This window comes from Coenobita brevimanus, chromosome 93 (genome assembly GCF_032717465.1).
Source record: "Coenobita brevimanus isolate Jiangsu-jjx chromosome 93, ASM3271746v2, whole genome shotgun sequence".
NCBI lineage: Eukaryota > Metazoa > Arthropoda > Malacostraca > Decapoda > Coenobitidae > Coenobita > Coenobita brevimanus.
The window spans coordinates 32,596,921-32,611,267 of record NC_137046.1 but is presented as its reverse complement, the minus strand read 5'-3'; the positions used below and the strand labels follow the sequence as shown (position 1 = coordinate 32,611,267).

Genomic DNA, 14,347 nt, shown 5'->3' with positions numbered 1-14,347 from the left:
TGTGATGGGCTGTGGATCACTGAGGGTCCCTGTTTGTTAAGTGACCACCATTGGGATTTTGTTAATGTACTAGGGGTCACTGCTTCAGTAGGTGACTTGTGTGTTTGTCCCGCGTGGGAAAGCTCTTAGTCACAGTGGAATGAACGAAGCTGGGGCCTGATTGACTGCTGCCTACCTTAATAGCACCAGGTAAGGCTTCCGTACCACTCCTGAACATCTACACTGTGCACTGTGCAATTTCCACGCTGTGTCCGTAGTAACACCCCATTAATGTACCTGTACATGGTGTCATGTATTATTTGTTTATTCAGTTATTCATTATACTTTTCTACTTTCTCTTTCAGGTTATTCAAGCTGGTAGCTTATAGATAAAGTATTATAGAATACAACTTTTTTTTTTCAGTCTTTCCTATGAAATTTCCATGTTAGGTTTTCCATGCTGCATGGTGTGTGTGTGTGTGTGTGTGTGTGTGTGTGTGTGTGTGTGTGTGTGTGTGTGTGTTTTAACTGGATGGTTTGGAGGTGAGGGGAGCCTTCTTGCTTTATTATCCTTATCCTTCAGCATGTAGAAATAGATCTCGTAGTCGTAGTCTATCCTGTAACAAACAGCCACAAAAGGACCATAAGGTCTTGCTGTTTGCTTTCCTTTGTACTCCTTTAGTTATGACTCAGGTTAGGTAGAACATAAGGAGTTATGACTCGCTCCTGTGAATTTAGGACAGACTTGGCCTCATGACGTGGTCTTAGTGTTTCATAAGTATGGTTCCCACCCATCATAGTAAATGGTTTTCTGGAATGGAGGAAACATGTGGCTTGTTACTCAGTGTAGAGTCACCAGACAGCTGCATCTGACAGCAGCACTGATGTCTGGTGAGGACCCCCCAGCTACCACAATGTCAGTAAGTACAGACGAAAAGAATAAAAAGTTACCGAATAAAGAAAGGCATGTTGAAATTTTGCAGATGCGTCACGGGTCGGAGACAAGTTTTACCCATTTTATTTTTCATGCCTGGAGGTATGAAAGAGGGGAGGGAGGTGGCGACATGACAGAGCTGAAAGTTTGCATGGGTGTAGACATGGTCGGTAATGGTTTTGCCCTGTTTTTTTTTTTTTTTTTTTTCTTTATGTGAGGATCTGAAAGGAGTAAAGTTCCCCTCGGACCACTTCACATTTTTTTTTTTTTCTCATTGCTAGTGCGAGATACTTTGTAGAAAGTCTGTAGATGACTTACAGGGTGGAGATACTCTTTAACCTCGAGAAATCCTATTACTCCTTGGAGTCTTAGAGGGATTAATTTTTTGTAGATGTCGGAAAAATTATCCAGGTGGGTACATTAGACGTGGATAATTAGTTCTGTATAATTAATATACTTAGCTTCGCTAAAACGAGCAACGCCTGGCTGCCCTGGAAAGCTGATGTGTTTCACCCTCACAACCATAATGCCAAATTGTGGTTGCATGAAATTCGATGAGCCTTAGTTATGAAGCAGAAATGAGTCTTTTATTACTAGTCAAATTTATCCTCCAGTCTCATTACACTTGGCCATCATCTAAGCTGAAACGGGTAACAGACTTTTGCCAGATGAAAACAAACGATTATACTTCATCGTACACCAATTTTTAGGTATATTATAAGACACACCCGGAAACACAAATGTATTTCACATACAGTATACTGCTCCTTGCTACGCCTTACAACTGTGTTACCATATTTCTCTCCTTGAAAGTATCCACATTTCATAGTCTTCGTGTTCACATGTCACGCGTGCTCACTTGTTAAACTGTCACACAAGCTCACTTGTCATACATGCCCATCTGTCACACGTGCTCACCTGTAACACATGCTCACCCGTCATACGTGATTATGCCACACTTGCTTATCTGTCATACATGCTCAACAGTAATACATGGCCACCTGTCACACGTGCTCACCTGTCATACATGCTCACCAGTCACGAGTGCTAAGCTGTCACACGTGCGGCTGTCACGAGTGCTAACCTGTCACACGTGCTCACCTGTTAAACCTGCACAGGGCCATAAGTGAGATGAGATACTTTGCCCTTTGCCTCTAATGCAGTCTGACCTCGTTTCCTCCTCACGGTATAATGTTCATTCCTTTACCCTTTTACCTTGATAATGGCATTTTACTGTGAGAGGGATGGAGAGGTTAAAATAAGCCTTCATTAACCCGTTTACGACGTTAGGGAAGATTCTGTTAAGATATGCAGTATGTAACTAGCTAAATAATTGAAATGAAGAAAGACGTCGAGAGGTTGAAGGAGTCACCCATTTTTCCTTTTAATAATACACTTCGTTCGTAGGATTCTCTTAGTTGCATAAAACTATGTCTTTAGCAACAGTAAAATACATATTAGAACTATCATAGTGAAACGGTTACAGAAATGGTATATAATGATGTACCCAATATTGATTCTCTCTAATTATCAAGCGAAAACAAATATTCAGGTTGTCATCGTAGTGTAAGCAGTAATATTACGTTTTTCGTAGTGCAACGCAGTCGTTTATGATATTCCCTTTAATGTTTACAGGTCTGTACAAAATACAACCAAGAAAACAATCCACTGTGCCCTCACTGTATTGCTACTCTTCACTCCACGACATACGTACTCTCCTTACGCACCAAAGCCTCGACAATATTTCAACATAACCTTAATGTAAAATTTTTGCGAGTGCCAGACTGATGTGACTGGATTTCTGTTGTGATTAAAATTCTCGCCCAAATTATTCAGGTGCCAGAACAACAGTAATAATAGTAGTGCTTCACCCCTTGCCTGTAACAGTACCGTAGTGCTTCACCCTTTACCAGGAACAGTAGTGCTTCACCATTTACCGTGGAGTGCCTACTGTCCCTTTGTTGCTCAAATAATTATAATAGTTGTCCTGCATTTGTGTTCCTCCTTTCTTGTTTCACTTAGTTTTAGTAGATAATGATAATGATGTGATGTGATGTTGATGATTCTGTTATTAAATTTTAAGTCATATTCTTATCCCAGATTTCATCTTCTGCAGGTGGCATCTCTAATTTCGTTTCGCTTCCTTATTTGCTTTTTTCACTGTGTTCATGTGTATATCATGCAGTGTAATGTGGCTACTTTTGACTGAACCTAAAAATATTGTACTTTTCCAAAATACTGAAATCCATCTAGTGCGGTAACGAGGTGACTTATACAATAAATAAATAAATACATAAATAAACAATAAGTGAAATAAATGATTAAAAACGTGATAATCTACAACAAGGGAAATGTAATAAAACAGGATAGAGTCAGAAGAGGAGAAGGGCTTTACATCAAACAGAAACAGAAGGGCAGGTGCAGTGCAGGACGGAGACAGAGGGGAGCATGTAAATTTTGGGTATGAACACTGAGTGAAGCTTGGTGTACAGAGATAGGAGTGTACCTCGGGTGAAGTTCAGGAGGGAGAAACAGGGAAGTACGTACGGTATATAATGGGAAAGCGAAAAGAGAGGCTTGATAAACCACAGGGTAAGGAAACAAGAATGTCAGTGATGTTCAGTGTGGGAAAGCAGGAAAGTAGTAGAATTTTTTATAGCACAAAGAAAGTAAGTGCAGTGCAAAGAACTAAGAGAGAATGTAAAGTAAAAAGCAAAGTATCGGTAAGTGAGGAACTGGTAAAGTTTGGAACACAGAAGAGAGTAATGGAAGTTCATGATGAAGTAGCAGGTGATTGGGTAAAGCTTCGGCAAAAAAATTGACTGAAAAAGGAAAGTAGATGTGTTATTTGACAAAGAACAAGTGTAGTGTTTGCTGTATGAAGTAAGCTTATTGGAGAGTAAGTGGAAACGTAGGCGGGAGATGCAGGAGAGTATATAAAGCTTAAAAAGGAAAGAAATAATAAAACGGAAACTAGGTGAAACTGAGGCAAAAACAGAAGAGTGGATACATGATAGAGAAGAGAAACAAGGACAATATTAAAGCCAGGAATAATGCAGAAAAAAAAGTGCGTGAAGCTTATAATAGGGAAACAGGTGAGTAGTGAAGAAGAGGAGGGAGAGGAACGAGAAGAGGTGGGGCGACAGTAAATGAGGTTTGGTGCAGCTAACGAGCATCCAAGTAATTTGAGGGCCCTTAGCGTGTGAAACGGCGTGAGGTGAGGTATGAGGGAGTGAGGTGCTGTGAAATGACTGGTGTGTGGGGTGTAGTGTGAGGGGATGGGAGGTGAGATGTGAGGAAATGAGGTGCTGTGAGGTGAAACTGATGTGTGGGATTGTTGTGCAAAGTGTATGATGAGGGAATGAAGTGCTGTTAGGTGGGATTGGTGTGTGTGTGTGTGTGTGTGTGTGTGTGTGTGAGAGAGAGAGAGAGAGAGAGAGAGAAACTACCCTGTTCGTATTGTTGTGCCCGGCGACGTGAGGTGAGGAGATGTATGAGGGACTGAGGTGCATAGTGAGATTGGTCTGGAAGAGAGGGTTGTAGTGGGAGGTGACGTGAGGTGAGGTGAGGTATGCAGGAATGATGTGGGGATGTAGTGGGATATGGGATGAAGTGAGGTGAGATGAAACGTGATGGGGCGAGGTGATGTGTAGTGGGATTGGTGTGGAGATTGTCCTGTGAGGTGAGGAGGTTTTGCCGGAGGTGAGAGAAGCTGAAGAGAAGGAACTTGTGGCTGATACGATAGGTGACATGATGTGCAATGAGGAGGGAGATGAGTGATGAGACGTTACATGAGAATAATTATAATGATGATGATAATGAGAAGGCGCGTGGAGAGGTGAGAAAATGTGATGGGAGGGTAAGCACGGTGATATGTGATGAATAGTTTACAGGGGTGAGGATAGGTGACGCGATGTGAAGTGGTGAAGTTCGGTGAGGCAAGATGAAGTAAAGTGAAGCAGTGGAAGTAGGTGATGTGAGAAGGTGTGGCGTATAGTGAGCTTATGAAAGGTAATAAAGAGCTTGGAATAGACGATGCCTTGTATCATGACCTGTAGATATGTATAATGAGAAGTGCAGTAAAGTAAATGTATGTGATGTGTGTCATGTAGAGTTATATGAATGTGTGTGGATATATGTGTGCTATGGAGAGCTGTGGAAAGACTGCGTGTGGTTATGTGTGTGATGTGGAGTGCTGTGAGTCAATTGGATGAGGATATGTTTGCTATATGGATGATTATGAGTCAGTGGCGTATGGTCATGTGTATGATGTGGAGTGTTAGGATGTGACGTGGAGTGAAATGAGTCAGTTGCGTGTGGATGTGTGTGTGATATGGAGTTCTGTGAATCAGTTGCGTGTGGTTGTGTGAGTGATGTGGAGTGCTGGGAGTCAACCCTTTAGTTACGTCGGCCTATATTTCATTCTCTCACTAGACGACAACTACTCAGCTTAGGAGATGCCGTACTTCCCAACTAGAATTATCAACTATCCCATTCAGTACTCCAGATCAGGCTTTTAATACCTCCTTCAGTACACCAGATATAGCTTTCAATGACCCATTTAGTACAACAGGTAAGATGACGAGAGGTGATGTTTATCGTGGTTGTCTGAATGACGAATCGACGAGACATAGTTTAGTTTTAAGAATGACAGGAAAGAAGGTAAAAATAAAGACATTAAAGAATAGGCTGAGAGGTAAGGTACTCGGAAAATAAGGGGTAGGGCAGGAAGAAAAGGCAAGATGTGGTCGGAAGAGGGAGGAAAAGGATGTAAAAGAGAAAGGGGAAGCAAGAAATGGAAAGGCAAGACAATGTAAAGAACGACGACGATGCAAGGGAGGAACAAGAAAGAAGAAAGAGTGAAGCAAGGCAAGAGGAGGAAAACGAGAAGGTTTCATGGGAGGAAGAAGAAGCAAGGAGAGAAGTCAAGGAAAGAAAACGTAGGAAGACACATGGTAAGAGGACACAAGTCAGGAAGAAGGGACAGAAAAGAAGTAAAACAAGAGGAAGAAGCAAGCTAAGATGATTATGATGATGATGAGGAGGAGGAGGAGGAAAAACAAGGATGCAAGGAAGGCAGAATGAAAGAAGGAATGGGACAAAACAAGATGAGGTGACAAAGAAGAAGAATGCAACAGAAGAAGATTCAAAGAAACAGAAGACGAAGAAACAAGAAGCAGTGCAGGAGGAGGAGGCAATGCATGGAAGAAGAGACAAGTCAAGGGAAAAGGATAGAAACCAAACTTGGCAAAGAGAACATGGAAGAAGGAAACAAGGAAAGGGAGAAGGATGGAAGAGAGACAGGGCAGGATGAAGCAAGGGAGGAGGAGGCAAGAAGAGAAGAATGGCATTGTGGCGGGGCAAGAGGAAGGAAGAAAGAATGAGACAAGAGAGGGAGAATGGCAGAGGAGGGGCAGGATGTAGCCGGGTAAAAAAAGAGTGTGGTAAAAAGAGGAGAGAGGAGGGAGAGTGATGGAAGACAGATAAAGCATGGAAGGAAGGGAAAATAGGCAAGAAGAAGACATAAGTGCAAAGAACCAAGAGCAGGTGAGGCAAAAAAGAAGCAGCAAGGGAGGAGGACGAAGTATGGCAGGACAAGAAGTAAGGATGCAGGATGTAACAAGTAAAACGAAGCAAGGCAGAGGGAGACAAGAGACTGAAGAGAGGACAGTCAAGATGAAAGAAGGAAGGCAAGAAGAAGGGGTAAAGGAGAAGGCTGCAAGGGAGGAAGAGCAAGCAGAAGGAGGTGAGGTAAGACGACGAAGCAACAAAAGAAATGGAGAAGGATGAAAGAGAAGCAGAGCAGGATGAAGCAAAAGCCCTGGCCTGCATTGCAACACCAGCAAGATATCAATACTCGACAAGCTGACCCGGCACAGTTGCACCCGACCCACCCCACCACCACATAACCCAGCCAGGTGTTCCCTCGGCCAGATTTAGCTTTTTATCCCCAATACCACCACACGATTTTATCCACTTTAATCTTTCCAATACGAAGAGGATTTTTCTGTTTTATTCTTAGTGCGAGGATGACAATTGAATTTTTATTTGCAGCTGAACTTTTTTACTACAAAGACTGTTTTTGTTTTTGCAGGTTACCGCAAGGTTATTTTATTTAGTTGAACGCCGTTAGCACAATTAAGGCTTCTTTTATTCCAGATTCACCTTAGCGCCTTTACTGACCTGCCGGATTTTCTATTTTGTTTTGGAAATTCGCTCACCAAAACCCCTTCAATCTTCTCGAGTGTCAGTTAATTCCTTTCGCTTCAATCACCATTTTTCATTTTCTGGTTCCCACAGGGCCAAAAATTTTACTCGGCATACCCATAATAGATACCGGGTACACCCTGTAATGTCTAAAATCGTCTGGCTGCGGTAGGAACAAAGGACAATATGACGTCTTGGTACTGAAGTGGTTAGGATACTGTCAGGGAGGAAAGTGTGAGGATAGATTGTAAGGTGCATTCATCTCTCTCTCTCTCTCTCTCACTCTCTCTCTCGTCCTCCATCTACTTTTTTTTTCAACTGTTTACTGGCATTATTTTTTCTGGTCTTAAGATATAAAATTTACATTTCAGTATTTATATTATTTTTATTATAATAATAATAATAATTATTATTATTATTGTTATTATTATTATTTGCCATCCACCAATTACATAATCCTTTATTCCCCCATTAGAACATAAGAAGAGAGGATAACTGCAGTAGGCCGGTTGGCCCATGCTAGGCAGCTCCTAGAAGAGTAACTGAACTACTAGTATGAGATAAGGATGGCATAGAAGAAAGCTCTCCAGGAATGAAGAGACCTGGGGCTAGGCTACTCAGTCAAATCACTTAAGACTTGTGACCAGTCGGGAATTCCTGAGCAGCACTAAATCCCAACATTCCTATGTGGAGCGCCTCAGGTTAGAGCACCTTGACCCGCTTAACTGCAAGGTGGGTGACGTAGTTGTTATTGTCGTTGTTGTTGTTTGTTGGTGTTCCTGTTGTTGTTGTTGTTGTTGTTTGTTGGTGTTCCTGTTGTTGTTGTTGTTGTTTGCTTGCGTCACGTACACTCGTTAGAAAAATATGATGACATTATTTGATAAAAGAGTATACGATATTGGTAGCATTAGTGTGGAATTAAAGAATGCAGCTGAATCGAGGTAGGCTATATCCTTCTATATACAGGTAGCTACTACAGATAGCCTCTCTCTCTCTCTCTCTCTCTCTCTCTCTCTCTCTCTCTCACCTTCCTGACGTCTTAACGGGGAATGAACAGACAGATAAAAGGCTGCATCTCCTGTCAAGTCCTTTGTTACCACATCATGTCATTCATATCCCTTCAATTCCTTCTTGATGTCTAGTTATCAGAATCGTAAATCACTTTCTGTGCGTCATCATTTTATTGTGAGTTTCTGTCTTCATTCATCAGCGTCGGGATTAACGTACGGTCCCCTGGCGATTTAGAGTAATTTTAATAACTTTGCCTTCCCCACTTTCCCGTATCCCAGTCCCTTTGGCGGAAGTGCGTGATGAAATACCGCTACCTGGTGCGTTTTTCTCTTCCCGTTTTGTCCTCGGCGAAACGAACATTTTATGGCGTCTAAAAATATACGGAAGCAAAATACGAATACTATTTCTGACAGGGTATCCGGCCTCACCCCTGACGTCGGTATGCAGAATATTCCCGTAGTTTTTTATTCATTTTTTAACCTGCCAATAACTGTCGCCCCCATTTATGCAAGGCGTGGAAAAATAAACCCGTCAGAAGCGGGTTTGTGGAGGTGACGTTACCTGAGCTGGAGGAAGGTGAAAAGGGGGAGGAAAGGGAGGGAGGAGAAGGAGCGAGAGGAGAAAGGAAGGGAGAGGAAGAGAGGGGAAAGCGATAAGTGAGGGGACGGAGGGGCAGAGAGGGAGATTATCGGGAGAGCAGCGAAGGGACGGAGAGGGAGAGGGGGAGATAAGGGACGAGAAGTAGAGGGAGAGAAGGGGAGATTAAGATAGGGGGGGCGACAAGGGTGGGGAAAAGGGAGAGGGGGTAGACAGGAGAGAGGAGGGTAGGGAGAGGATCAGGAAAGCGTGGATTAGGTGGCGCCTGTGTTATGTGATACTGTCTTCATTAGTCTCCCTTCACTCCACTCTCCTTCATTCTTCCACCTTCCATCAATACTTTTAAAATCCACCTTTATTCCACATCCTTCTATCCGAACGTCATCTGTTACCCATTTTCACATTCTTATTTTTCACTTCCACAATTTTCCTCCCACTTCTTTCATTCTACTCTTCTTCGTTTAATTCTCACTTTAGCCCCTTCACGCTGCCTCATTTTACAATCCTTTATTCCACTCATAGCACATGCCTTTCATTCTGCCAGAGCAAGCAAACACTTCATCATCCCACTCCACATTTCCCCACACCCCTCATCCCACTCCACACTCCCTCATCCCACCGCCACACTCCTCATCCCATTCCACGCCTTCCCCATCCCACACCCATGCTCCTCATCCCTCTTCACATTTCCTCATTCCACTCCACATTTCCCCATCCCACCGGCACACTCCTCATCCCACTCAATCCCAGCCACAATCCAAACTGCTTCATGTTCTCATCCAGCACTGCTCTTGCCTCCATCCCAGTCTCAGTCCTCGGCTATTCAGAGGCAATTTGGAGATGTCGTAACACCTTTTACTTAGCGATATATTCTACACATTACACCTCAGTATCTCTTGTATGATCTTGGTGCAAGCTGTGTCGATATTAAAAGGATATAAACAGGGTACAAAAGACTGTTCAGGTCCAATATGCAAAATAAATAAAGGAAAGTAAAATAAGGGAAGGATGCCTCCTGTGCCACTTAAATAAGGTTGTTAATCCCAAGCCCTATTTTAGCCTTATTATCCCCAGGGCCTTCTGAGAGTGCGTATTCAGCAGACAAAAGTGACATCATTATAATTTGCTGAGATGACGCCATGGCTATATATTTGGGCGGCCCCGCTTAATCCCCTTCAGCCCGAGTAGCCCACTTCATTTTCATTTTATTTCTTCTTCTTTTCCGGCGAGAGATAGCTTAGGATAGACTTTTCGAACTGGAGGGGTTAGACGCAGCCTCCACCGAGAACATAGGCCCTTCCTAACTTAAAAAAAAAAAAAAAAAAAAAAAAAAAAAAAGGTCAGGTGTTGGCCTGGGTAAAAAAAAAAAAAAAGAAAGAAAAAGACAAATGTGTAGTGGCAGTGGCAAAGTGAAATAAAATGATAAGGAAAAAAACAAGAAAAATGCGTCGTGGTAGTGAAAAGGGTAAAAAAAATAAAAAGATAAAAGGCAAAAAAATCCAGGGACATGCAATTTCCTCGGCTTTCAATATGACCCAGCAATCCCGTTCTTCACATCTCGACCGCATTTATAAACAGTCCTAAGCTTGGGCCATGGGTAAGATTGTTGGAATATGCGGTCATTCTTATAGCTACTACGTATTTCACATATTTAGTTTAGGGTGAATATCAGTCCCTTTAATCCAAAGACGTGATTGCATGATTTATTTTTGCTGGTGGTGGACGATTTTATTCCCTTGAGAGTGCTTTGGTAGTGAAGGGGTTAATGAAGGCCATCGATCTCTCCCAGTTAGGAAAGACTCTGCTAAGGTTTATATAATCGCCTTGAAATACCAAGAATAATATTTGTTACATGATCAGATTGAAGAGATTAAAGGGAAAAATTACAGAAAAACAATGGTAAATGGTAATGGTTAAATTTATATATGAAGGCTTATTATCTAGTAAGTTAATTAGGATCCTTTAGAAATCCGGCCACTGTTTCTTGATAACAGATTAGTCTTACGGATGCTGTTTTATTAAGAAATTTGGTTAGGACCCCTTGGCTAATCCGACCCATGGTTTTGGAGTTAAATACTACTGAGACTAGGTTATCGTGTGAGCCAGTTAGCTAGGATCCTTTATCAGTCACAACTCTGGTTCTTGAATATAGTTAACAGTTAGGGAGACTCGCTTATCCTGTTACTATTCATCTGTTACGGAGACTCGTATCCTGTAAGTTGGTTAGAATCCATTTGTTAATCCGGTCCCAGGTTCTCGATCATTTATAGCTGTTACGGAGACTCATTTATCCTCTGAAGTTAATTACGATCCTTTATCAATCCGGCACATGGCTCCTGATAAGCGATAACAGTTAAGGAAGTTCATTTATTCCCGTTAAGTTGGCCATGACCCACTATGAATCCGGCCAGTAGTTCCCGTTTTTCAGCCCCAGTTCAGAGACAGCCAATATCTACTGTTTCCGCACCTCCTCCTATTTCTCCACCACTACACACTTTTATTGTCACCCTGGCTGTTTCTGCCTCCTCCCCCTCCTACTCTTTTTTTTTTTCTTTTTTCTTTTTTTCCATCGCTTTCGCCTTAACTTTTATGCGGAATTTTATCATTTCCTTCGCAGTACCGTGTTTTTTTTTTTTTTTTTTTTTTTTTTTTTTTTTTTTTAAATCCAAGTTTTACCCTCCCTGTTGCGTTCTCTTTTACTTTCTTTCTCTGGTTATTGGTTTATTTGTTCTGGTGTTCATTTTCCTAGTTCTTCTTTTTCCACCTGTTCATTCTCTCTCTCTCTCTCTCTCATCACACACACACACACACACACACACACACACACACACACACACACACACACACACACACACACACACACACACACACACACACACACACACACACACACACACACACACACACACACACACACACACACACACACATCACGGTTCGGTAACATGCCGCCCCCAGGTAAAGCTGGGCATTGTAGGCACACCTGAAATGTTTGCAGTGATTGACTTGACTGTAGAGTGAGGCAGTCAATGGGGCGAGGCAGGCAGTGAGGTGAGACAGGTAGTGGGGTGAGGTAGAATGTATGGGGAGGTAGGCAGTGGAGTGAAAAAGAAAGTGGGGTGAGGAAGGTAAAGGGTGAGATGGGCAGTGGGGTGAGAGACAGGCAGTGGAGTGAAGCACGCTGTAGGGTGAGGCAGCAGTGAGGTAAAGCACGCTGAAGGTTGAGACAGGCAGTGGGGTGATGCACGCTAAAGTGTGAGGGAGGCAGTGGGATGAAGCACGCTGTTAGATGAGGCAGCAGTGGGGTAAAGAACGCTGCAGTGTGAAGCAAGCGATAGAGTAAGACAGGCAGGAAGCTTGGGTGGAAAGTACAGTTGCCGACAAGAATATCGCTCCACTCTTTGGCTGAACAGTTATGAAACTTACATGACAACATGAAAAGTGTGTTGAGTGTCTAAGATTGCACCACAAGGTTTAGAAAGTCACTTGTCACTGTCTGTCTCGTAATATATTGCTATGATGTGAGTGAATATTTATGTCCGCTATTTTACACGGCTGTATTCCAGATGGCTGATGTTTCGTAACATTTTTCAGCGATAAATTTTGTCTGTGTACTTTAATAACTTGTTCACATTACTAGTTCTGGTCATTTCGATGTTAAAATAAAAATATAAATATCATACAACATAATCTTCATTCCATAGCACTACGATGAATTTAAAGTGTTTTACTGTTGTAAGAGCCAAACAATTACACCCAGAAGAGATGTTTGGTAGTGATGGAATCTGAAACAGTCTCCATTAGACACTTTTGCTACCGTACGAAAGTCTCCCATAAGCTAAATATGACAACATCAAGGAATAATTAACATGTAGGAGGGAAAAGCTAAAATGAAACATGTACCTCCCCTCTAAAAAAGATAATAAAAACAAGTGAAAAAAAAGTGCAATAAAGCCTCCTGTATCCACGAGAATGCGGCCTAAAGTCCATAAGAAGGGTATCATTATCCACGACTAGCTTTCATGGAAGGTGAACCTGAACGATATTTCTCCGTATAATCCGGTGTGTCCTGTAATTCCTAGTTACTAAAAATCCACATGTCCCGTATTATTTGACCCCAGTGAGATATTCGAAAATTATATTGGGTCATTGAAAGAGAACATAAATACCATATTTCGAAACATTTCCGAGGTTTAAATAGGCTATTCATGCTGATGCTATATTAATATTTCACCCAAATGAATGACACAGTAAAAATAATATAAGGTTATTGAAACAGGAAACTCAGTGCGATATTTCAAAACAACCCCGTCCTGTGTGTCAGAATTTAGAGCCCAAGAGCAGAACGATACTATATATTCTTTCCATTTTTATTTCCTTTCTGTTTTTACTTCTTATTTTATCGTACAAGGTTGGTGATGGCGAGAGCTCAGTAGGCTAGCCGGTCTGTCTTTCCAGTTCAACTTGTCCCTTCCCTCCATTGCTCTCACGGCTACATTTAATACCAGTTTAAGGGTTCGATATTCATTTTTCTCTTTTTTTTTTTTCTTTCATTTCGTTAACGTAAATCATTATAACATCGCCATTCATAAAATATCAGCCAGTTTTATTAAAAGTTATGCCCTTTGTTAGTGTCTCCCAGTTGTGTGTGTGTGTGTTTTATGTACGGTACTCAGGTTTAAGGCGTTACTTGTACCTAATATTAATCGCTACTGGTCTGCTAATGAATCACCGTCATTAAGTACTGGCACATGCAATTAATTATTTAGATTTTTTGTCAAGATTCGCAGAGTATGTAGTAATCGGATCACCCACGATTGGAACTGATTTTTTTTTTTTCTGGGTATTTTATTGTGCTTCAGTTTTCCGACTCCTTTTGTTTGTAAAGGATACACTCTGACATTTGATGCTCTGAACACACACACACACACACACACACACACACACACTGATTCGGCAAAGTGAAGCGAGTTCTTTATTTCTTTCTCCATGTCCGACTCTGTGCCTGAACCTGACGGTCTGTTCCCTGAGGCACAGAAATCCTACGTGCCGCATTTCTTCACGCAGATATTGAGAGAGTGATTGAGAGTGTATGGGAGTGAGATAACTGGAAGGAGGGAGATCTTGCATAAGGTGGGTAGATAAAGTGTGAGAGAATGTAGGGGAGGGTGGTGAGGTATGAATAGGGACAAATATATTTGTGGAGGAGGACGTGGATTAAAACAAAGAACAAAAAATAATAATAATAATGTTTGGTTACCTGCCGCAGTATGAAACACTTTTAGAATAGAATGTCACAATTTCATCATGTTTTCTGTCTTTCGGTCACAGTATTTGTTTTAGGCAATTGTTGTATGATTTCTTCCGCTAGAACGTCTGGTGAACAAGGGGTTTAACCTTTTGAGACACCATTTGGAGATACCGTCACGTCACCTGCGACGATCGGTTCAAATGTAAATTAGGTGGCACGAAATTTTTCAGTTACGTACTGTAACCAGGGAAGAAGCAGAATTTCTGTCCATTACTTCCATCCTTGCCATACCTGTAGAATTAATGTCGTTGCTACTGTTAACCACTTCACTGCCATGACGTCTCTTTCATTTTAGTCAGGTTAGCTCC

The 14,347-nt window shown here is 41.9% G+C and overlaps 1 protein-coding gene across 1 annotated transcript in view; it reads right to left on the bottom strand.

Moving 5' to 3' along the window:
- The window catches only part of LOC145412600 (uncharacterized), a 180,147-nt gene that overhangs the window by 138,510 nt on the left and 27,290 nt on the right, over window positions 1-14,347 (bottom strand). The gene's annotated exons all lie outside the window — the stretch shown is intronic.